This window comes from Mustela lutreola, chromosome 4, assembly GCF_030435805.1.
Source record: "Mustela lutreola isolate mMusLut2 chromosome 4, mMusLut2.pri, whole genome shotgun sequence".
NCBI classification, from domain to species: Eukaryota; Metazoa; Chordata; class Mammalia; order Carnivora; family Mustelidae; genus Mustela; species Mustela lutreola.
The window spans coordinates 12,072,450-12,087,444 of record NC_081293.1 but is presented as its reverse complement, the minus strand read 5'-3'; positions in this window follow the sequence as shown (position 1 = coordinate 12,087,444).

Sequence of the window (14,995 nt, the reverse complement as noted above, 5' to 3'; positions counted from 1 at the left end):
TGTCCTCCTTGTTATAGTCTGGACATCTGGACCCGCCCCCAGAAGTCATGGCCCGGTCAGTGTGGCTGGGCTTGGAGACCAGGTCTCTAAAGAAGTAATTAAGGTTGAATGAGGCTATGGGCAGCTGCTCTGATAGGATTGACGTCCTGTGTAAGAGAGGACAAAGCAGAAGACAGCCCTTCGCTTGCCAGGAAGAGAGGCTGCAAAGGGACCACCCTGGCCGGCACCTTGATCTTGGATCTCGATCTTGATCTTGGACTCCCGGCCTCCGGAACTCTGGGAAAGCAAATGCAGAAGCCGCCCGGCCCACAGCGGTCTGTCATGGCAGCCTGAGCAGCCTAAGACGATACTCTACGCACAGTCTTATAAACTGCATTTTTTTTTTTACATAATAGGGTATAATAGACATCTTTTAGAGTCCTTCCCTGGAAGGGCTGCCTCCTCATTTCTAATGCCTCTATTCAGCGTATACTAAAGGTTTCTGAAATGGAGGCTTCTCGTGTGTCAAAGCCATGCCTCCTGTCTCGGGGCAGGGAATCCTGAGAGCTGTTGGCTGAGCCTGCCAGGACGTGAGACCAGGAATGGCTCCAGCCGGGAGGAGCCAGGCCCCACGCAGAGCCCCCCGCTGCAGAGCCCACATCCCCACCTGCCACACGGCCCCAGCCCACACCCCCAACCCCCCCCTACCCCCCCCCCCCCCCCCCCCCCGCAGAACCCCTCTCCAGGGCCTCCTTCCTGGGGTAGGAGCATCCTCCTCTGAGGGCTCAGGAGCAAGTTGTGCTGCTGTAAGCCGCCCCCCTACTGGTCTCCCCCACCCCAAAGCTGGAGCGTTCTGGAAGCCCTGCAGCAGGAACTTGCAGGGCAGAGGTTGGTGAATTCTTCGCGTGATTAGGGATAATGGGGCTGAGTCACACGGGAGGTCTGACTGTTTTTCAGCTCTATTTTTTAAATTATGGCTGGGAAAGTGTGCCCCCACCATCACCCAGGCCGGTTGCTTGAAGCACCAACCCTCCCCCTCCCCACACCCACCACAGCTGCCTTTGCCCAGCACAAGCCTCTCAGAAATAGAAAAATGCCACTTCAATGAGAAGGCATGAGAGGCCCAGCTCCCCTCACCAGGGCTGTGGACAAAAATCGGCAGGATGCTGAGGTAGGACGACTGAGCCCCCAGCTCACGTGCTTTTAAAGCCTGGGTGCTTGCCCTTGGCTTGGGCCCTAAAGCCTCCAGAGTGGGGAACCCAAGACAGGAGGGCATGGCCAGCCTAGAAAACCTTGTGTGTGTGTGTGGGGGGGGGGGGGGTGGCTGCCGCCCTCCAGCTGATTCCCTCTGTCCTTATTCCTGGCTTCCTCCTAGCTTAGACAGCAGCCCCAACCCTGCCCCTCCCCGGGGCTGCCTCTAGGTGCCCCCTCCCTCCCCACTCCCCCGATGGCCCCATGACCAAGAACCACTCACTGAGCAGCTACTATGTGCCAGGCAGCATCCTGAACCTTTCACACAGATGATCTCAGGTAACGTTCCATCTGTCTGTGTGTGTGACAGGTCCTAATACCGTCCCCCTGCACAGACCAGGAGTGGAGATGCCGACAGCTTGACAGAACTGTCCAGTTAAGGAGTGGAGGCTACGGCAGAGGCTGCGGCTGGCTTTGAACCCTGCACTTGCTCTCAAGCATGATGCAGTAAGAGCCGGACAGGTGGGCAAGGTGCAGAAGGTCCCAAGTTAGGGGCATGGGCATCTCACTGGGGTGGGAACGAGCAGCCCCTCCGTTAGGTGCCGCTCTGATGGCACCCACATCGGATGCTTTCATCCGGTCAGTGGTCACGGGAGGGAGGAGCCACAGTCCTTACCAGCTCTCAGAGGACACAGGGCACACGGCAGACTTGCCCAGTGTGGCTCTTTACACACCGGCTGGAGGCCTGGCGCCCAAAGGGAGCAGATGCCAGAGAAGTTCTGGCTTCCTGCAGCCGCAATGATGTCATGCCTGGACCTGACCCCTCCCCCGCAGGAGGACGGGGATCCCAATCTCCAGGAAACTTCCAACCCTGTGGGCCAGAGCTCAGCCATGGGGGTACTGGTCCTGCCCCAGGCCCCAGCAGCGGCTCCATCCCCAAAACCCCAACAAAAGGTTCCTGGTCATTTCCATTCCATTTTTAGCTTTTGACACCCTCTCTGTCCAGCCTGTTCCTCACTCTGCCATCCACCGGAGACCAGGGGAGGGGAAGGGATGGCCAGATGTGAGGGACAGCCAGCAACACTAGTCTCGCCCCAACCCTCCACCCCAAACAAGGTTCAGACCTGCCTCCCTCCAATCCAGACTGATCTCTGGGGCTCAGTTGCTTCATCTGCGCAATGGACCTGAAAGTTACTGACTAGTCCGAGGCAGAGGCCCGGAGCCCACGAACTCCTAACAGTGTGTTCTGCTCCCCAACAAGTGTTTGGGTGTTCAGAGCAGCTGGAGGACATTTAAGGAACAAGGCAGCAAAGGAAGGGCAGGCATAGGCATCTCTGTTCTCTGGCCTCCGAATGCCTCAATGGGTCTTAAGAAACGACCTTTGACCCTGCCTTGGCACTGCCATGGAGGAGACAGGACAGGGGGAGATGGTCATGCTGTTAGGAGAGTGGGAGAGCGAGGGTGCTGGGTCCCAACCTCCCAGCTCGTGCTCCCAGTCTGCGTTTCTTCTGGGCAGTCTGGCTGTGACCCAGGGATCCCGCCACCAGGAGAGTGTATCAGGGATTGCTTGGGGGTACACCAGCCACCTGGTATACGGGGGAGCTGCTTAGCCATGGGCTGGACACTGCTGGCGAGTTGGCAATGTAGGGCCTGCAGCATCTCTCTGGTCTAATGGCCTGGCTGTGCTACCTTAGGCAAGTTGCTTAACTTCTCTGAGCCTCATATTTCTCTGGCTGTCAACTACAGCATTTGAATAAGAAGATTGAGTTTTCAAACACATTCAGCAGTAGATTCTCCAAAAGTAAAAGAAGTGAGGGCAGAGCCTGATAACTTTGGGGGTGGGGGGTTGCTCTGGGACAGTCAGGGGCTCACCCAAATAACTACCTGTATGGTTTCTCTCCCCAGGGCTGGCCAAAAGACTTTGAACCCTGCGCCATAAGCAGTGGCTTAACCTGAACACCATAAGCAGTCCATTCCCCAAGAATCATCTTGCCAAATAGCAAGTCATGCAAATGAATCGAAAATACCTTCCATGGAAAATTAGCATAAATGTTAAAATTCTCTAAGGAAGTGGTGGTAATTGGCTTTCTGCTGATGAAATCTCCTAAGCAAAAATGAACTGCCCTTTAATAAGCTACCAAATAGCACCGTCACCAAATCAAACAGGAAAGCTGCTGATGCAGACACATGGGGTTATAGCTGAGTGATGGGTGACTTTTCTTAAATCAGATACGGGGGTGCAACTTCACAGTCCGGGACCCACCTCTGAAATGGCATCTCCAGGCTGTCCCAGCCTCTCTTCAAGGGTGAGACGTGCTGCTTTTCTTCAGTGGTTTCCAGCCGTGGCTGCACAGCAGGATCGTGAAGTCACTCTCCCGCAAGCATCCTGCACCTCCACGTCCATCGCAGCGCTGTCCACGGACACGAGAACGACCTAAGGATCCATCGGTGGATGCACAGATAAGAAAATGGGGTAGATACAGATATCCATAAAAAAGGAGGGAATCCTGCCATTTGCCAGGACAGGTGGACCTTGAGGGCATTATGCTAAGTAAAATAGTCGGAGAATCCAAATACTGTACGATACTTAGATGTGGAATCCAGAAAAGCCAAGCTCGTAGGAACTGAGAGTGTAGACTGGGGGCTGCCGGGAGCTGGAGGTGGGGGCACGAAGGAGATGGTGTCGAGGGCTCCAAGCTTCCAGCCGGAAGACGGGGAGGGTCTGGGGATCTAGCATGCAGCCTGGTGACGGCGGTTAACCATTCTGGACTGCGCACTTGTGAGTTGCTGTGAGAGTAGATCTTTAATGTTCTCACCGCCGCCACAAAAACAGCAACTGGGGCGGCGCCTGCGTGAACTCACCTTATGGTGGTCACTGCTCTGTGATCTAGGCGTGCATCAGTCACACCACACACCTAAAACTTAACACCTTAAACTTAAACTTATGTCAGTTGTTATATCTCAGTAAAACAGGGGTGGGACAAGAATCTTCTGAGGCCACTTCCAAAACACTCAGCGGCCAGTTGCTGGTGCTGGAGGTCTGAGTTCCCAGCCTCGGAGGAGGCCCAGGCTCCCAGTTTCTGAGCTCTGCAGAGACAGCACCAGAGCCTCCCCAGGCTGTCTGGGGCCCGCATCCTTCCGTGCCCTCCTCCCTTCCGTTCCCCTGAGGGTCTGGGAGCTCCGGGGGTGGCAGGCATTCTCATCAGGGCCCCTGATCTCTGTCATTTGAGGCTGACAGTCAGTCACCCTGAGTCATCATCAGCCAGAGACGCAGCCCTTTATGAACGACGGAGCGGTAACATCATCGTCCACGCTGCTTTCCATGGGGCTACTTACGGGGCAGAGAACAGCCCGAGAAGCAAGCCCTATTGCAGACAGTAGGTTCGTGGTACCCATCCTGGAGCTGGACCAGCAGTGGAGGGGACGGGGGCCAGGCCAGCCCTCACTGACCACCCACCTCTGCGTCCACAAGCAGCCCTGGAGAGGAGGGCACTGTAGGAACATGGATCGGAGCTGCCAGGGCAAGAGGGAGACGCCGGGCTGGGGAGTGGATTGTATGGGGCCAGTAGAGACAGCTGAAGCCATGAACCCCAGTGGAACTCAAAGCCAGCATTCTGAAGGCCCCACCACGAGCTACACTTCTCAAGCTCTAGGGCTCAAGAATCAACCTGGGAGGCATCTCAGAACACAGGTGGCTGGCCCCTCCCCAGAGTTTCTGTTGTTCTAGGCTGAGGCCCAAGAATTGACCCTTCTAACACCTTGTGAGATGATGCCGATTCTGCAGGTCCCCGGACCACCTTGAGAGAAACTGCCTCTGAGAATATACGCTGAAGCCGCCTGTCAATCACAGACAGTTTTGTGTGGAGCCGACTCCGGAGGGAAGGAGACCTGAAGCCCAGACTGCCGCATCCTAGCTGTGTGACCTGAGGCAGGTTATTTCACCTCACTGTTTCGATTTCCCTTTGTGCCTACCTGCTAACTGGGGCCAAGGACAGCAGCTATGCCTTAGGGGGTTTAGGGAAGAATAAATAAGAAAATATCCACCAGGTGCCGGGAGCCCTGAGACTCCTCTTGGCTCATTAACTGAGCTGGGGTCAGGACAAACCTGGAAAATTGTGTCTGTACCTCCTGTGGGCCTGGCCCCTGCCAGGGTTCAAGTGCACTTTACTAAATTATCTCTTTTAATCTTCAAACACTTAAAAGCAGATGCCAGTGATACATCCCCACCCCTGCACCCCATTTCACAGGTTAGAAAGCCTGCTCCGAGAGGTCAAGTAACTTGTTCAAGGCTACGCAGCTAGGAAGGCGCAGGGCCTAGATTCAAACCCTGACTACCAACTTCATCGCCCTCCTAATATTCTATTCAAAGTCACTGCTATGTGACTGCAGCCTGCACAGCCTTTGTGGCTGCAAACAACCTGCGTCCAGGAGGGTCCTGAAGCACTGAGAATGGTTCGGCGTCCTGGAGCAGGGGCCCGCAGGCTATCCAAATCAATGCTTTCACACCTGCGACGTCCAGTACAGGAGCCACTAGCCACCTGTGGCTACTGACCTTGAAATTGAAACGCACTAAAAGTAAACAAAACCTAAAATTCAATTCTTCAGTCACACTAATCACATTTCGAGAGCTCAAGAGGCATCCCTGGCCGGGGCTGCCTTACGGGAGGGCACAGCTCTGGAACATTCCCATCTTCCCACAAAGTTCTGTGGGACAGCACGGTTCTAGAGCTTCGCTTGGACTGTTCTCCGCACTATCCTGCATTTTTAATTTTTTTTCCAAATAAGAAGGAGAAAAAGAGGGCATTGGTCCATCATCAGGAAGAAAGCAATGCTGATTCGATGAAGGAAACATAAACAGAAAGGGCCCCTGACCACGTAAGGAGATGCTCAGACTAATCAGTATTAGAGAACCACAAATCACACTAGACTGAGATACACCATCTGCCTGTCCGACTGAGAATAAGCCAGAAAGTTAGCAAGGCGCCCTGCAGTGGGGCTGTGGGCAGACAGGCAGGCTCAGATGGGCCAGCAGGGGGCTAAGCTGACTGTTACCACTTCTGAGCAGGGTGAGCTGCCCAAGCAAGCCAACGTCCTGCTTTACTCAGCAATTCCACCTCTAGACATTAATCCTGAAGATGAACTTGGTCATGGTCCAGACGGCAGACGTGCAGGACTTCCACTGCCACCTGGTTGCAGCAGGCAAAGCAAGGAGGCCCCCAAATGTTTGTGGGTAAGGGACCAGCCAAGCACATCAGTGTGGAGGGATGCCACGCCACTGCCACGGAGAGAAAAGGAGAGAGGGCGTGGCCTCCAACTGCAGGGGAGGGGTGTCTGAGCAAGAGGAAGGAGCATGTAGGGAGGAGAATGAATTAAAATATACGAATGTATTTGCTTATTTACCTATTTTCAATATAAAAGAATACACGAGGCTGATTAATGTGGCTGGTTATCGGTGGACAAAGGAAAGGTGAGGGGATCTGGGGCACAACTTTTTTAGAAAGAGAGGGAGCGAGAAGACAGAGTAAAGACAGCCCTTGCAGGTGCCCAGAGCTGATGGGCACGAGGAGAGGCACTGAGACCTGTGGCAGGTGCAGGGACTTGTGATCCTCCTGATAATACTGGGAGGCGGGCGTCTCCTGTGGGCCTGCCTGGCCTCCATCCCCCCCGCCCCACCACCAACCTCGTGGCTCCAGGCACACGCCAAGCCTCAGCAGCCAAGCCCGAGCCACTGGCCTCACAGCCACCAAGAGATGGCACACCTGGCTTCCTCGCGCCCCAAGCCCTCCAGCATTTCCCCACACCGCAGCCTCCAGACCAGCCCCGTCCCAGGGACCTTCCTGCAAGATGGAAGCCACCAGGCCGTGCAGCACGATTGACTGCTTGGAAGGGGGCTGGTGCATGGGAGCAACGGAATGCTTCATTCCATTGTCATGAAAGAGCCACACGCGCCACGTAGGTACCGTAGTGGACGTGACTGCTCTCACGCATCCGCTTCTTGGGTCTGCCATCGCCTCTCGGGCATGGCAGCTAAGAATCATGAAGCGAAATTTTAACTGTGCTCAACATGGTAATGAGGGGTAGACACGTGCAAGGCATTCATTCAGGCTGAACTCCCGAGAGGATGATCAAGTTAAAGAAAGAGGAAGGGGAGAGGAAGAGAGGAAGGGGAGGAGGGGGGGGGGAAGCCGGGAAGGAGGAGGAATGAGGCCGGGAGGGTGGGGGAAGAAGGGGCGCGAGTCCGCAGCACAGTCGGCTCCGGGAAGCTTGCGTCCCCGCAGGGCCTCGCAGATGAGTTGCTGCTGTGGGTCCTCGCGCCCGCACAAGTGGGCACCAGTGGTAAGGCTGTCCTGGGGAGGGCTGCGCAAGAGCCAGTCAAAGACAAGGAGAAAGCGTCCAAATGCTGCCTGGGAAGACAGACTCCCCACCGGGACAGGCGAGAAGCCCAGCCATGCCCCTTGGCAGGACCCGGACCTGCCTGTGCTGGTTTTCCTCCCCGGAGGCCTGGCTCGGAGGGCAAGGACCGACCGTGAGCTCTTCTCTTGCCATTTCCCCATCTGAGCCCGATAGGAGGCTTCTGAAGACCATCTCTCTGCCACGTTCCAGAAGCTGAAGTGGGGGTATTTGCCTCTGTGTGGTGGGTGCGTGATACTGACCAAGGGACACCGACCGCCTCCCTGGGGACAGGGGGTCACAGGGATGGGATGCGACTGACGCTGGGGTCCCAGACACGTGCTCAGCAGCTTTAGGCTCTCCCTGATTTCAAGGACAGCACCTGCACAAAACAGACACTCAACAAAGAGCTGAAGGGACCACTCACGTGACGGGCATGGGCGCTGGAGCCCACGGCATGGGTCTGCACTGTGCGGGGCGGGGTGGGGGGACTGTGCCACCTCGCACCAGCGCCCGCCCTCGCTGAGCCTCCCTCTGCTCCTGGGAGGCAGAAACAGATCAGGCAGTGCCCAAGGAAGGGGGGCTGCTACGGTGAGGGGGAGAAGCGCAGCTGAGCCCGAAGACTGCTCTCCGTCTGATGGGCCGTTGGCCTTGGTCTGGAGTCACTGCTCATGCCGGGTCAGCACTGTGTCTGCCGTGAGAGTTCTGAGCGGCTGGTAGGGTGGCCCGGTGCTACCCAGCTCCGCTCGTGCAGGGAGGGTGGAGGGTAGCTCGGGGACACCCTCCACAAAGTACCCTGACTCCCAGCTAGAGCCCTCCCTCCCAGTACCACGACAGCTGAGAAACCTCTGGGCACGAGATGTCCTGTTGGTGCTCCATGGACAAGCTCCGTGTGTCCTCCGATGTCCAAAGCACGGCTGCCTGCCCTCATGGCCCCTGGGGACGGGCCCACTGGCCCAGAACTGGGGGCCTAGGAGTTCACATGAGATCTGCCTTATTTCCCCACAGGGCCTGGCCTGATACCAAGAGGCCAGCGGAGCCCCTTGAATGACATCCCTCCTCACGCCACCGCTGCTCTCCCCACCCCAAACTCAGAGACTGTGAAACGCAAGGATAAGAGGAGAGACCCCTCCGCGCTCCCTCTCCCTCTCCTGGATAACGAATGGAAGTAGGCCTCGTTGCCAGAGTAACCACTCAAAATCCATTTATTTGAGGAAATCAAGAATCCTGTTTATGCTCATTAATCTATATTAATAAAGCCCTTGACTGCGGAGGGCTCTGGGGGACTCCGTTCCAAAGCACCTCCCACCCCCGGCCCATCCTATCCCCTGCTAACTGGGCTGTCACACCACCATGAAGGAGCCAGCAGACAGCAGGCTCCCCCGCGGGCGGGGGGTTCAGAGCAGCACCCCCGAACACGGTCTGTGCACGCTGAGCTGCAGTGGGGTTCACGGGGCAGGGGAGGAGGGAGCCGGGGCCAAGCCCCTGTCTGGGGAGACTGAGAACACTCCGGAGAAAAGCACCTTCAAGTGCAGAAAACAGGATACATGTACCTACCTCCTGGGCCCCCGATGGAATGTTCCACTCCACTTAGCTGTTGCCAAGGGCTCTGTTATGAGAACCCTATAGCAGGCGTTCGGGGACCGCCCTGTGTCCCTGTCAGCTCCCCATCCCGGGTCCTGGCACCCGAGTGGGTGTTCAGCGCACGGTGACAGGTGAATGGAAAGGTCAGCCGCGCCGGGGATTCTAATTTTAGCCTGGATCAGAAGAGTTGAGGGTGACTAAGAATCAGCCTTCAATTAGACCACATGGAAATTCAAACTTTAGACCGGATCAAGCCGGCATCCCCTTCCCACACGTGGTGGGCCCCACGTGCCTTCGAGACACCTTGGAGCACGCAGCTGAAATGCAGGTGTCCGGGCCCTGCTCCAGACCTACAGAATCAGAATCGTATCGGGGTCGTGGAGGTGAGGGGAGTTACAAGCCTCCTAGGTACCAGCTGTGCACACCATAGCTCAGGAACCCCCCTTTTCTTGCCAGCGAGAAAACAGAAGGGCTGCCTATTGGCCAAGGACCCCTTGCAAAGTCATGTCGGGAGAAGGCGTTCGACCCAGCTCTGATGCAAGCCATGTTGGAGGAGGTGAGGGGCAGACACGTGGGGCCAGACTGCAGCTCGTTGGGGGCAGGTCGACATAAGGCTCTGAGCTTTGGCAGCAGGATGGGTCTCAGCCGCCCATAAGCGGACGGAGATCCGGCAGCCCTTTTAGCCTGCGGAGTAGATGCCAGCCAGGCAGGGAGGCTCAGCTCAGTGGGACCTTCGGGAATAAGCAAGCTCTGCTACTGGTGTGGGGTCCACTGGCGCGTGGTGGCCACCACCACCCGCGGGGATGACAGAGCAGGGAACAGTTCAAGTGCGGCTGATTCGGTCCGGCCGTCTCGGCTCTGCCACCTACTGGCTGTGAGACCCTGGGTACCTGCTTCTCTGAGCCTCCGCTCCTCATCTGGAAACGGGGAATTGGGTGAGTTCCTCCTTCCTGGGGTAGCTGTGTGGGGAGCCCAAGATGGCTCAGGCTGCTCGGCTGTGTCCGCCTCTCAGGTCCTCTCTGGTTCGCTGCCGCCCACACTCACCCCTCTCTGTTCCTGTGCAGACAAAGGGGAGGAGGGCAGAACAGGAGCTCGAAGACCGAAGGTCCGGAGCCCTTCCACCGCCTCCTTCCCAGCTCCCAGCCCCACCAGCCTCCACGCTGCCAGCCCACAGTGCAGTTAAGTGCTAACTCGCCCTCTGTTCCGTTAATCACATCTTTAACTGCCCATCAGGGCCAATTAGGCTCCAATTAGACTCCGAGGGTGGCCATAAAGAGTTAAAAGCATTTCAGCTGCAGAGTGAGCCAGCCCGAGCAGCCTTTTGGAGGTCAATGATTGGTTGCTGTGCAGTGTCCTGTAAAACCGAGGTGGCTCAGAGCCTCTTTCCCACTCCGGGGTCCTCAGGGTGGCCCAGGACTAGGTGCACAGCCTCTGGGGACACACTCAAGGTAGACCACACATACCTCTATGCCCTGGCAGCTGGGGGATTTCAGATGGGCTACCGAAATTTCTCTGGAGCCCACTTACCCCTCTGTAAAATGGGATTGAGAATGCTAGTAGCCCCCTCCTAGGACTCCTCTGGGACTTAAATGCCATCGTGTATCCAAGGTGCCGAGCTCACACCTGGCAACAGACATACGCAACAATAGAAAGCTACTGTTTTTTCCCAAGGACTTCCATTCTGAGCCCACAGCCTAGGTATGGGTCTAATAAGATGTGTAGACACACCGACTACCATGGAGACCGCCTAATCTAATCCGTGGGGGCTGCTCAGTGGCTGTTTATTGAGTTAAAGGAAAACAGGCACCTAATTTTAGCCCAAAGAAGAGAAAGTTAAAAAAGCAACTTGGATAGTGGACTTTGGCCAGACAGTATCATCATAACCTCTGTTGTTCTTCGTCATGTGGTCACAACTTTTAAAGGAAAGAAATGGATCAGAGCCGCCCTGGTTTTCCCGGGATGACCACTAACCGCGCCTCCAGTGCAAGGCCGCTGTATGGGTGGGGAAAAGGCAGGCCACTACTACACTGCCCTAAGGGGCAGTACTGAGATCTGCCTTCTTCCTAAGAACCAATCAGCTACCCAGCACCCGGTATGCAACGTCAAGAAGAAAACCTCACAGCAGCTAACACAGCACCAGCTCTCCACTTCTGTCTCGCCAGGTGGCAGGGGACCCATGACAAGGCCCCAGACAGCCCTCCAACTTTCCCCCTGCAAGTAGGTACCCCCCTGGGGCTGCTGTGCCAGGCACGGGTACGTGGATGGAGCAGTGTTGGAGAGGCGATGGCCCAGGGGCTGGTGCCGGGAGACCTGGGGTGATGGCCCACTGGCTCCCCAGGACCATGGTGTAGCAGAAGGCCCTCTCAACTCAGACAGCTCTGCCTGGGACCAGCACTGGACCTCATGTGGAAAATGGGGTGCCTCCCAGCGCTGGGTGAGGGTAGGTGGACACAGAGCTTGGAACAAGGACTCGCTCAGTGGGGCTGTTCTCCTACATGACCTCATTTAGAGACAGAAACTGAGGCCTGAATTTCACTGTCCTGCTCGAGGGGCTCCTTCCAGACACCAGGACATCCAGACACCCATCCCCACCTGCAAGAGCCCACGATGTCCCCACAAGGTGTCCATGGCCCGCCCCTCCCTTCAGGCTCCCGCTCTCCCAGGGCCCCGGGCCTCCCTGCCAGCTCCCGCTGCAGCCGCAGAACACCTACTGCTGCCTGGGGACTGGAAATGCGATTTTCACTGTGTCGGGCACCAGGGCAAAAGCAATTTACAGTCAGCCGGAGGAGAGCGGCGGGGGGAAGTGTTTTGCAGTTCATTAAGGCTTGGTAACCAGAGAGACTCTCAAAGCTGCACAGGGGCACCTGCTCACGTGGACCAGAGGCCTGGCTGTGCCAACCAGGCGGGTCAAGGACAGGGCCAGATCAAGAACGGGGGCTCCTAGGGACCCCACGCCAGGTTACTCTATCCTGGATCCCCTGCAATGTCTCCCTTTACTGCCCAGAGAGAAAATGCAGAGCAGGAAGAAATGTTCAGTGTGCTCACTGATCTGTCCACCACCATGTTTCAGAAAAGCTCCAGGGTGCCTGGGTGGCTCAGCTGGTTAAGCAGCTGCCTTCAGCTCAGGTCACGATCCTGGAGTCCCAGCATCAAGTCCCACATCAGACTCCCGGCTCAGCAGGGAGCCTGCTTCTTCCTCTGCCCCTGTCCCCTCTGTTTTCTCTCACTCTCTGTCTCTCAAATAAATAAAAATTTAAAAAAGAAAAGAAACAAGAAAGGCTCCAAAGTGGGTAGCAGAGTCCTCACTCTGGGGAAGGGATCTTCTGGGGGTCCAGCCAGAGAGCTTGGGCTGTGAGTACTAGTCACCGGCTGCCACCCCTGGAGACGGAGATAAGGCCACGGTGGGCAAAGGGAGGGTGGTCACCAGGTGGAAGGAGTGTTGAGAGCCATGCTTTGCAGCCCCCGCACCTGGTGGCGCCAGGGATCTCCGTGGCAGGACCCACACCCAGTCCCTCTCTCTCTGCTCTTGCCGGTTTCAGACGGCGATCACTCCGCACACCATCCCAGCTCCGGGGGAGAAAGCCTAGGTGGCTCAGTCAGTCTCCCAGCTCAGGCAGTCTCCCCGCCCAGGGCTTCCCCAGCAGTGCCCCCAAGACTGTGGTAAACAGGAGGAACAATCCCCTGAAGAGAACTATACGAAGGGAAATGGAAGGTCAGAGGACCCTAACTGGTGTTCACCGCCATGGGCCAATTTTTGGTTTTGTCGATGAGGAGACTCCAAGTCAGAGTGGTTCAGTGACTTGCCTGATGAATTAAAGGTAAAGCCAAAATTCCCCCGGTCTGCTCCAGATTCTAAGCTGAGCTCTCCCTGCAACAGGGTGCAATGTCCCCTGAGTCTGTGTGCTCTTGGCTTTGATCTCTGTCCCTCCAAACAGCAAACAACAATCAGCCACTCAATTGAGATTTCTGGCTGTTGGCAGGGACGTCATTTTGGCCTTGGGAGTCTCTGGCTCTGCTGAGCGAGCTCTTGCCCACCTGTGGGGCTCCTCTTCGTGTGCCCCGAAAGTCTGGTCTTCCCTGAGCCTGGCCACTCAGGTGGGGCTCTGCCTGGAGGCCAAGTGGCCACCCAGAGCTTAGAAGGCACTGCCCAGCAGAGAACACTGCTGGCACGAGACAGCCTGCAGGCTGAGGACTCAGCACCAGGCGGGAGGCCGTTCATGGCCCTGGGACACCTCTGCCTTCCAGATAGCTGTGCCCAGGAGCAGCAGGGCCACCGCAGGGAAGCCCGCGAGCACTTGCTGGGCTTGCCAGCCTGCATTCTGGTTACATCTTGCAGCCCTTACATCAACCAACAGTGTGCACTCGTTGAGGACTGGCTGCTGTGTCCCCAGTGGGTGACCTTGGACAGGTCACATCATATCTGTGAGCCCCACCCTTGTCACTGGAAACCAGAGCTGCTGTGAGCCTCTGTGAGACGATGGACAGCATGCTTCACACAGTGCCCAGCCCACAGCCGACGCTGGGTGACGGGACAGTGGAAGAGTCCCCACGGTGGTGGTTCTTATCCTTTGAAGGATGAGAAGCATCTGAGCCACAGAACAAGCGAAAGCCTGAGCCCTCTGGCTTTACGGCAGGAGAAACCGAGGCGTGGAGAGCTGGAGTGACCTACACAGGGACGCACTGCTCATAAATTGGGAGCTAGCTGACCCCAACGCAGCTCCGTGTCCATTGTCTCCTGCTCCACGCTGCCAGAGAGGTCCCAACCATTGTTCCAGCTCTGCCACCTGCTCCCCTAGCCTGAGTCCCAAGCCCTGCACCACCCCATGTGTCCAGGCCACAGTGGCTCCCCATGGGCCCTGGCCCGGGATGGCCTGATATGACTGGCAGTCTCAGCTCTTAAAAATGCCCTCATGGCTGGGACACCTGGGTGGCTCAGTTGGTTAAGCAGCTGACTCTTGATTTTGACTCAGGTCATAATCTCAGGGTCATGAGATCGAGGCCTGCGCTGGGCTCCGTGCTCAGCGGGGGTGTCTGCTTGAGGTTCTCATTTGCCCTCTCCCTCTGGCACACGCACTCGCTCTCTAGAATAAATAAATTTTTAAAAAATGCCTTTACATCCAATCTTCACTGGAGCACCTGCCTCTCACATTTGCCCATTGTTTCTTTCCAAGGCTCCCCCATACCCCTGCTAAGATAGCCCTCCCAGCAGAAAGCCTGCTTTCCTCGGCTTGCTCTCCTATCAGCACGTGGGGCTGGGGCCTGTAACCTTCCTGCCGTGTTTGCACAGTACTTCCTGGTCTCACACCTTGGATCAGCTTGACTTAGCATGATTTTCGGTCAAAGTGCAAACTCCAGCTCTGTGGGAACCAGGGAGTATGTGACTAAAGCCCAAGAGTAGAGGGTGTAAGGAACCCAGAAGAGAGGGACTCCCCGAGTGCCCTGGGGGAAGACATCCCAGCCACAGGAGACCCAAGGGCCAAGGACTTCAACTGCCCGTCTTCCAAAGCTTCCTCCGTCAGTTGATGAGTTGCCGGGTTGTTTTGGCTAAGCTGGGCTGGTAATACCAATACCAACCCAATTCTCCAATCCCTGACTAGAAGCTGGAATGTACTGTCAACACCAGCAAGAGAACAGTAGGACCAAAACACAGGTGTTGTTAAGCTCAGACCCTTTGATTTGAAGATAAACATTTATCTCAAAACACAGGTATTTTTATTGGTGGGGCTCGGCGACCCGCCATCGGGCCCACACCGTGTGCCGCTGTGAGCTTCTGCAGCACAAACTGGTGATTGTTATGTCACACCCCTCTCCAGCCCTGAGAGACCCATGGGATTTAAATAAAACCTTTTGG